The sequence below is a fragment of the Triticum urartu genome, chromosome 7A (genome assembly GCF_056163025.1).
Source record: "Triticum urartu cultivar PI428250 chromosome 7A, HENAU_Tu73, whole genome shotgun sequence".
Taxonomy (NCBI): Eukaryota; Viridiplantae; Streptophyta; class Magnoliopsida; order Poales; family Poaceae; genus Triticum; species Triticum urartu.
This window is the reverse complement of record NC_141879.1, coordinates 9,988,766-9,999,334: the sequence shown is the minus strand read 5'-3', so window position 1 is coordinate 9,999,334 and position 10,569 is coordinate 9,988,766. Positions and strand designations below refer to the sequence as shown.

General features: G+C 45.7%; 1 pseudogene; it reads left to right on the top strand.

Moving 5' to 3' along the window:
- Nucleotides 1-254: 254 nt before the first annotated feature.
- Nucleotides 255-2,080, top strand: LOC147956859 (noroxomaritidine synthase 2 pseudogene; annotated as a pseudogene).
- The last annotated feature ends 8,489 nt before the right edge of the window (nt 2,081-10,569 follow it).

Below are 10,569 nucleotides of genomic sequence, written 5' to 3'. Positions count from 1 at the left end.
AAAAGACTCTACTAGAGAGTCTTTTTTGATTAGTCCTTGGGACTAGAAAAAGTCCTAGGACTTCTCAACCAAACACCCCCTTAGTGATCCCGGCCCCCGGCTGGAAGCTTCTCAGCATCATGTTCCTTCCGACGACCTACATTAATAATCTATAAGGCCTTCCTGCAACAGGTACTAGTATATTGCATGCACAAGCAAAGAATCTATAAATTCTACGTAATTCTCAAGCATTTGTCATTGAGTAGCAAGGAAAACAATGGCACTCTTGTCGTCGCTAGAGCTACACCACCTCCTCGTCTCCTTTCTTGTCTTGCTTCTCTCCTTGCTCTTCTGCTTCATCAAGTTGAGGAGTTCAAAGACTGTCCCAACGCTTCCAGCGGAATGGCCCCTGGTTGGAATGCTCCCTTCCGTTGTCGCTAACCTCCACCGCTTCCATGACTACGCCACCTCCTTGCTCGCCGCTGCCGGCAGTAGCTTTGTGTTTCGTGGGCCTGCCATGTACTTCTTCGTCACCTGCGACCCGACGAATGTCCGCCACATCTTCGCCTCGAACTTCACCAACTATCCCAAGGGCGAGGAGTTCGCTGCCATCTTCGACGCCATGGGGAACAGCTTCTTCAACGCGGACGGCGAGTCATGGCGCCGCCAGCGTGGCAGAGTGCAGCACCTCATGTCGAGCCCACAGCTGCTGGCTCACATGGCCCGCTGCTGCCGCGATAAGCTGGAGAACGGCCTCCTCCCCTTCTTGGCGCGCATGGAGAGCCTAACCTCGTTGGATATGCAGGACCTGTTTACCAGGTTCACATTCGACATGACGGCCATGTCGGTCTTCGGGGTCGACCCTGGCCTTCTGACCGCCGATATGCCACCTGTAATTGTGCCGGACGCCATGGAAGCTGTCATGGATGTAGGCTTCATCCGGAACATGGTGTCCGACACGACGTGTGGGTGTTTGATGTAATCTTGCTGGAAGTTGATGAAGTGTCTAAAAATTGGCCCGGAGCGGAAGCTCGCCGCAGCGCAATTGGAACTGCACCGATTTGTCAGAGAGATGATGAAGAAGTGGAGAGACGGACCAGTCCACATGGACATGGATAAAGAGCAAGATAAAAAGAAGGTACAAATTGTTTCTTCCTACATCCATGACCCAGAGTATACCGACGACCACGGAAAACCTAATGCTTTCCTGTACGCGACCCTGATCAACTACATGTTTGCTGGGCGTGACACGGTCGGCACGACCCTCACCTGGCTCTTCTACAACCTCATCAAACACCCACACGTCGTGTCGAGCATCAGAAGAGAACTAGCTCCCATTGCCATGCACAAAGCAACCACCACCAGCGGCAACCACATGATGATCTTTGAGCCAGAGGAGACCGAACCGATCGTCTACCTGCACGCGGCATTGTTCGAATCCATGAGGCTGTACCCACCGGGCCCCATCGAGCGCAAGACGGTGATGACCGACAACATACTGCCGAGCGGTCACAAGGTGCAAAGGGGTGAAACCATCCTGATTTCACTCTACTCAATGGGCAGGATGGAAGGTGTGTGGGGCAAGGATTGCACGGAGTACCGCCCAGAAAGGTGGGTCAAAGAGGACGGCAAGCTTCTGTACGTACCATCCTACAAGTTCCTAGCATTCAACGCCGGGCCGAGATCGTGCTTGGGCAAGCACATCTCGGTAGAGCAGATGAAGAGTGTCGTTGCCGCCATGGTGTGGAACTTCGATTTTGAAATGGTGGGAGGGCACGTTGTAGAGCCAAAGCCATCAGTTGTGCTCAAGATGAAGAATGGGTTGTGGGCCAAGATCCTCAAACGGCGCATCGAATGAAAGACAATACCAACCCAGCAGTACCGTGTAATTTGTCAAAGCTTCTTTTATTGATTCTAAGTTTATAAGTATACGTTCTTCCTTGCAGATGCATGGGTGCACGTAATGTAAAGTTTTAGAGTATTTCTGGATATCCCCACAATGTAAGAGGTACAATAGGTTGGCCCCCGTTTGTTGTAATTTGCTTGTACTAAAAAGGATCCATCATACTAAAAAAAACATCGATTTTTCCACTTCATTCTACATTACGTTTGTAGAAAAGTGCTTCACCATCTATAAAACCAAATAAGTTACTTTTTTTTGAAAGACAAATAAGTTACATTATGAAAACATATTTTGCGAAGCATCTAATGAAATCGATTTGGTTGTTATAGAAGCTATTATGCCTGTCATGGATATAATCTTGATAATACTAGGAGGTAGGAATGTAGAGGCAATGGTATCTAGTGAACGGCGCGGTTAAGAGTACACTCAAGGATTTATACAGGTTGAGGCCCTCTGCAGCGGAGGTACAAAGTGTGGAAGTTCAACCTTCAGCCCCGGGCTTCCCTCCTTGCTTATATAAAGTGCGCCAGGTAGAGGTGCATAAAGGACTGGTATTAATGCTATTCATGACCTCAGGTGTGTCCGACTGTTTCATGACATTTACTACTGGTAGCTGCCGTATTTAACCGGGTTATATTGCTGTTGGATAACAACCGTCATCAAGACATCGTGGCCAAGAGATGGTCTAGTAGACAGCTGACTAATGGTCTAGCTGACAACTCCCTCCATCTTCGTCCGAGTGTTGGCACTCGACAGTCGGCTGAGCCGCAGTCCGACTGTTGGGGCTTAGTGCGGATTTGGGCCACCTTATCTCTGATGGGCTGATGATGAAGCCATTGCCTTTTGGACAGTATATTATGCGATCATGGGCCTCCGATGGGCCATTCGTATACTTGGGCCTACCCCGTATTTATAAACTCGACAGTAGCACCCGAGTCGGTCGAGGTCTCGCTGGAGAGTTGGTGTGTGCTTTCTTCCGGCAAGACGTCCGACTGATCAACGGATCTGAGGTTCGAGCAAGAGACCTCGGCAGACTCACTTTGTTCATGCCTGCGGAGGGACAAACATTGAGCAGCTGGGAAGAAGACTCGGTGATACCGCCCATTTTTCAATCTCTTCTGGAGAAGACGTCTCACGGCCCGAATGTGGGCGTATCATCAAATTCCGAGTGGTTGTCCAAGGCACCTGGGCTCGATCATGGGCCTGCCGGAACCCTTTCTATGGAACCGTCTGTGCAGACGGATATTCGGTTCCCTCGAGAGGGATTCTGACTCATGCCACACGGGGGATATCTGATACGTCTTTGTCGTATCTACTTTTTCAAATACTACTAATATTTTTTATCGGTCGAATATTAATTGGTCCGGTTTTGCATGTAATTCCTAGGTTCCGAGCACTAATAAGGTAAAAATGGAAAAAAAACCATCGGTGTGTTTGTAAGCATTTAAATATGACAACACTATATCAATATATAACTACATATTACATGTCAAACAATGAATGATGACAAATAAAATGGGACAACACTACAATGCATGGCCTATGGAATGGGGGATAAAATGTAATGTGCGACAGTCTACTAAACGGGAGACCCTTTTTGGGTTTCTAAACACAAGGGACCAGCCCAATTAATCCCTAGATTCCTGATTAATCACTTGTCTGAGCGATAAATTGGCTCAAATGATTAGAAAAGGTAAGGTATAAACTTAGCGGTCACCCATTGATAAGTGGTAAACTAGATGATAAATCGGTGAATCAGATGATATTTTGAACATTGGTTTTAATATATTGTTGTTCATGTATTTGTTTTGTCCTATATAAAATGTGGGCAAGAAATTGTTGATGCGGCTGCCTTGCAGTTATGTTATTTTCGAGCGGCTGTTGCGGCAATTGTGCCCTATTATATGGCCATATTTTTTGCCCTATTGGGTGCCCTACCATCAAATAACCTCGAAAGTATCCTTCTGCTCCAGACCTCGTAATAGTCCCCTTATGTGCTGGTTAGGGCTTCTGGTATCCACGCGCCGATGATATGATCCGACCTATCATACGAGGTGCACCTAGTTCGTTTGGTCAATGGTTGACTAGTCGGCCGGTCAACCGTTGGCTTTTGGACAAAAAGGAAAAGGAAATAAAAATTCCAAAAATTAATTAACGAAACATACACAAAGAAAGTTCTTGAAATAAAAAATTCACAGACTCAATTTTTTTGCGCAAATTCAAAAAAATCATGAAATCAAAAAAAGTCGGTTATTCTTGAAAAATAATCACGAATTAAAAAAACATTGTGGAAATTTTCAAATTTTATGATTTTTCAAAGAGATCGTTGATTTAAAAAAATCATAAATTTGGAAACAAAATCACGGATTTGAAACTAGTTCATCAATTTACTTCATGGATTTGGAAAATGTTCACTATTTTGGCTAAAAAATCACTAATTTGAAAATACTACATGCATTTGAAAAACATGCATTTGAAAAAGTACATGAATTCTAAAAGGTTCACAAATCTGAAGAAAAGTTCAATTTCTAAAAAGCCCGCCCACATAACAAAGAAAAAGAAAAGAAAAGAAAAGGGGTGAAATAGGCAGAAAAAAATGAAAAATGAAAAAGAATAGAGAAAAGAAAAAATGAAATAAAACAAAAAATAACCAGTCCAGAAAAAGAAAAAAAAAGAAGGCCTAGTAAGCTTCTAGAACTTCACAAACCAGGGAGAACCTCCTGCAAAAACTATTTGATCGGCCGGTCCAACCTGATCGAATGGTGTGCCCCGCTTTGACAAAACGACAAAAACTAGCGCAAAAGAGCATTTCCAGCCGTGCTCCCAACAAGACCCCCAAGGCCTTTTTTATCTCCGGCGTCGAAAAATCGGCCCGGTCACGTCACCAGAAGCCCATTTTTCGCCGTTTAGGGACGAATTTGGCGCCAGCGGACCCAGATCGAACCCGGCGCGCTGGGGTGCCTGGAGGCACCGGGGAAATGGTTGTTGGCCGGAAACAAGTGGGCCTGCCAAGTCAGCGAATCGACGCCTTCGTCGCCCTCATCGCCTCAGTGCCGTGCCGGTCAGCCTTCTATTGATCCCTCACGGGCGGCGCAGTGAAGGCGCGCCGACGCGTGTCCCGTCCGCTCCCGCCATGCGTATACACGGCGGCCGCCCTCTCGCCGCCCACCCGCGACTATAAAGGCCGCCTCTCCCTTCGCCGGGGAACGCACACTCCCTCGCCACAGACCCTCTTCCCCCCTCTCGCCGCCGATGTCCCTCGCCATCTCACCGCCGACACCCCTCGCCCTCTCACCGCCGACGCGCGTCTCCCCTCTCTCCCTCGCCGATGACCATGGCCGAGCGCTATCCAGGCGATAGTGCGGCGACCAACGGCTTCGGCTGCCGCCACCTGCAAGAGGACGAGGCACGCTTCCTCTACGAGGCCGACTATCCGGCGCCGCCGGACATGAAGGTGCCGGGCTCGTGGAGGTTGAGCAGCGGAGGTGTCCCGGTGCCTCCGGCGCCCGCTGGTGCTGATCAGCGCACCGGTCGTTGCTGCCGGAGCAAGCGCGGAACCAGCCGAGGTACGCCCCCGTCAGCCACACGCTGTGGACGGCGTACTTCGACCACCGCCACGAAGACCAGCTCGCCGCCATGGAAGGCGTCAAGCCCCGCGGCTACCTCAACTCTGAGGGGCGGAGCCAATGGTGGGGCGTCTCCGGCCGCACCCTCGAAGCTGTCCTCGAGCACATCAAGGCCGGCAACACGCCGTGCTTGGAGTACCTAGTGCGCCCCTCCTTCCGTCGCCACTGCGGCAGCTCCTGGATGTCGCGGCAATTGGAAACAACGACCTCCTCGTCATCGGGCTCTGGCTCCCTTTCCTCCGGATCCCTGGCGCTCCGCCCCTTCAAGCCGGAGCCACAGCAGACGCCGCTTGGGCGCCCACCCGCGGCGGTGCCCTCGTCATCAACGAGGGCGGCCGTGGCCCCTCTCCTCCCTCTTCCCGCCTCGTCAGGCCGAAGACCGAGCCGGGGTTGCTCCCCGTGAAGAAGGATCACGAGGCCATAGCCGCCGCTGACGAGACCGCCCTCAAATGTGCGTGGGAGGAATACGTCTGTGAGGAGATGGTGCGCCAGCGCTGCGCCCTCGAGCAGATCGGCGCTCGGCGTCGCTGACGCGAGGAGGGCGGCGTCGTCATCCTCGGCGATAGCAACAAGGAGCCGCCCGGGCCGTCCAACCCCTCATGCATCGGCGATGCTGGTCAGGGGTGCAGCAGGGACGACGCCGATGATGACGGCGACGACGACGACGGTGACTACACCAAGTTCTACAGGCTCCTCGGCATGTAGAAGGCGAGCGGTGGCTGCGTCGTAGTAGTAGTATTTAGTTATGGTTTTAGTTAGTATTTAAATTATGTTTTGTTTTTGTACAAATATCAATGAAATCGCCTAGTTTGGCCAAATTTGTGTCGTGTTTGGCCGGATTTTGTCCGAGTTTAGTTTTCAAAAAAACAGCATCTAGGGCGGCCTTGGGACGACGGCTGGGAAAACCGCCCCATGTTGATTTTTTCGCCGGCACGCCCCCAGGCGGCGCTATTTCAAGCCCCTGGGGGTCGAAGGAGTGTGGAGTAGGAGTCGAGTTCTCCTCCCACCGGTGCTACTCGTCGTGAGCCCTTATTTGGCACGTGAGGCGCCCCCAGTCGCGATAGCGCGCACCCTCCAGCCCAGCGCACCCTGTTGGGCCGGCCCATGCATGGGTGGTGCTCTCCCTGTTTTTATTTCGTTTTCGTTTTTTACTTTTAATTTATTTATAATTTTTTATTCTGTTAAAATAATTCGGGATTACAACAAGTTCTAAAAATTCCAAAAAATTGTGAACTATTAAAAACATTTCTTGAATTCAAAAAATGTTTGTGATCTAAAAAAGAATGAACATTTTTTAGTTTTATGATGATAGATTTTTATGAGTATTTTTTAATAATGACGATTTTTTTGTATTTGATGAACAAATTTTTTAATTTGATGAACAGTTTTTGAAGTTGATTTACAATTTTTATATTCTAGAAAATTTTACAAGAATAATGACGAAATTTTTAAATCAATGATTTTTTTTGAATTTGGTGTTTTTTTGAAAAATGATGATTTTTTTTTTGATTTGATGAACATGTTTTGAAAACAATGACCAAAAATAAAATTGAACGAACAATTTTTTACTTTGATGAATTTTTGTGAATTTAGATGAACATTTTTATATCTGATGAGCAAAAAGAATGGAATCTGATGAATATTTTTTGAATTGTTTAACAGTTTTGTACATGGTTGTACATGTTTTGAACTAGATGAACAAAAAATGTTCATGGAAAGAAAAATGCAAAAAAAGGTGAAAAGGTCAAGAAGAAAAAATACAGAAAGAAAAGGAAAACAGAAAAGAAAAAGGAAAAGGTTCAGTAGCTTTGGTTCAAGCTCCAGTAGCTCGGGAAAAGATGCCATTCTTCTGTGTTACACGTGCTAGCCAGATGACAAAGGGATGCTCATCTCGAATGAGTGTAGCAGTCCCAATATCCAAGGTATATTATCTTTTTTGCGGGGAAATATTGCAGCAGGTTTCTGAGCCCGAGTTCATCTACTTTGTTCATGTGAAGAGTAAATTCGACGTAAAAAATTGATGCCAACCATGCTCGAGCCTTTTATAGGTTCATGGAAAATTTCATGGCGATGTGCCATCGAAGGAGCTCTGGACAAAATAACATAATCAGAGGTTTGAAAATTTTGGAAAAAATGGATTTGGGAGCACTGATTTTGTAGTGAAGATGGACAACGCAACCAATTAACAGCCACGAATAATAGCGCATCGGAAAATTATGCAATTGTAATAATAACTATATGGCATTGCAATAGATTCTCTCTGAAATTTCCACACAAAAGAAAATTCTCTTTGCACTAACAATAGCTCCTCTTCTCTTCATTCTTGTTCTTCTCCTGGCATTTTTGTTGGCACGCGAACAAATAGCGATCCAACAAGCAATTAAAGCGTGTTAAAAAAGAAACAAGCAATTAAATCAAGCATATATATGCCGTTTTGCAGTGCATCCTTGCGTGGTTGATCCATGTCCCACGCACCCGCACACAGAGGCCGTCTCCGTCCACATGTTGTTGCTGCCTCCGTGCAATTCGGCGAATTCGGAAACCCGCACATGAGTTCTCCTCTCCTTGCCTTGTGAAAGAAGCTTGGCACATGCGCTGCTTGGCTCCCCGCGGAATCTTGGCACATGCGCTGAGTTTTTGATTTATTTATATATATTATTCTTATTGATTTTCACTATTATTGTTGGTTTTTTCTTTGTTTTCTTTAGTTCTTATTTTTCTGTTTAATATCTCTTTGGTTTTCTTTGTTTTTATTTTCAGTTTTCATAGGTTTTTTATTTTTTTATTTTTAACACATGTCTACTTTTTTAATACACATTGTTATTTTTTATTATAAGTATAACATTTCTTGATATATGTTAAACATGTTTCAAAGTATATGATGTTTTTTTTTCAAATACATAGCTAAAAGGTCGACGTCAATGACATAGGAGAAAGATAGACGATGACGGACAGAATCGACTACAATTGAATTTTTTTTCTGTCGACTGAAAATAAGCGACTCCAACAAATAAACCATGGTCGATTCGGAAGAATGGAAGATCGAAAAGATAAAAGGAAGCAACATGGGATTTGGCATCATTTGGTTTAATGTTTACCAATAAGAGCAACATTAGATCAGGACTAACCGACAAAAATCAATTATAACTAGTTAATAAACCCTTGGTCACAACACATTCAGTGTAAAATACTCCCTCTGTTAATAAATTTAAGATCGCTTAGATCGCTACTTTAGTGATCTAAACAACGAAAATACAAAGGTTTGCAATAGAGTAGTTTAATTCTGGGGTCTAGTAAAGTAAAGCCAAGACCAGACTGGCAACTGCATTCATGCAAACAAGAAGAATGGTTTATCTGAAGCCTGGTTTGATGGTATCAATCACGTCGATACTATATAAGAAATGATTCATTACGAGTATAATTTTCTTTGGATAAGATCCACTGATCAAGGGTCTACCCCGGCTTCATTACTAACAAAACTTGGAGAGTTTTACTCTGCCACAGCATCTAACATCCTAAATCAGCATCTAATGATACTTCCAAATGAGCAAAAAGCAGAAAACAGAGACTCTGGACATGTACACCGGTGAGTTTTGTTAGGCCGTCAGGCATGTTCCAACCCATCCTAACCTGAACGAGTGCAGTTCTTTGTTCACGCGAGAAGGTGTTTTAGTCCCACATCGGCAAGTTAAGGATACCAGGCCTTGTTTATAAGGGAGGAATATAACGACCCGTTCGTGCCCTTAAGGGAGCACACAAATTGGTGAGACGGTGGCCCATTGTGCGGCACTGCACAATTAGCAACTTAACAAATGATCAATGATAAAATCATTGTCAACAGATTTACCTCCGCGCATGACATGTGCGCTTGGCTTTTTATTTAATTTTTTCAACTTTATCTCATTTTTTAACACCCCTTCTTATGCAATTGCCTACAACATATTTAACATCCTAAATCTGCTCATTTCATTTATCGTGCAGGTATCTATTTTTTCCATATTCAAATGTTGGCATGGTTCTTCTAAATTCACATTTTTGTTGTCTTAAGTTTTTTTTATTCCAAAAAGGTGAACTATTGTCGTATCAAGAAGAAATATACAAATAAATAAACCATCACTGGTACACGTACAGATACAAATAAATAATCTCTAATCTCCTCTCATCCCCGCTCCCTCCTCTTCGAGCCCCAACATGCAAGGTCATAACAGATGGTGACCACGCCCTAGGGGTCAGCTCGGCCCATCCGGCGGCTCCGACATGCCACCCATTCAATGCTGTAGGCAAAGTAGCCACACCATTGCTGATCACTCCAGACTCAAATGGTCGCACACCACCCGTAGCTCCAGCCGACGGGGCCACCCACCAAGCGTTGACAAGGCCCGCATCCCAACCATCCCCGTCTTAGGCCTCCTTTGGGTTGTAGAATTTTTATAAGAATTCTATAGGATAGGATTTGCAAAGGAAAAATTCCTTTGAAGCCCATTGTTTTGTAGGAATGGATTCCTATTCCTATGTAGGATAGGAATCAATCATTCACGTTTTGGAGGAAAAAAACATTAGCCCAGACTTAATGGAAAAAATCCTATCCTATGCACCAAATGACATCTCTTTCTCTATAGGAATTGACATGCATGTCATCTCACTTTCTATGATTTTCCCATTCCTATAAAATTCCTATCCTATGAATCAAAGAAGGCCTTAACGGGCAACCCCTCCTCTCCGTCTCCCACTCTGTTGGACGTGAGGTGGTAAGCGGTGGTGGCGCCGCTCCAGTAGGCAGCCAATGGCAACGCCCGTCGAGGGATGTCGGCAGTCTATTGGGAGTACATACATCATAGAATGGGACTGAGGGTATCTCCAACATGAATCACCGAATGCACCTGATAAAATATCCGTAGACACGTCCGACCAGGCGTCGGCCATCCAACGCTATACCCCCCCCTGTTGGGGAACGTAGCAGAAATTCAAAATTTTCTACGCATCACCAAGATCAATCTATGGAGAAGTCTAGCAACGAGGGAAGGAGAGTGCATCTACATACCCTTGTAGATCGCTAAGCAG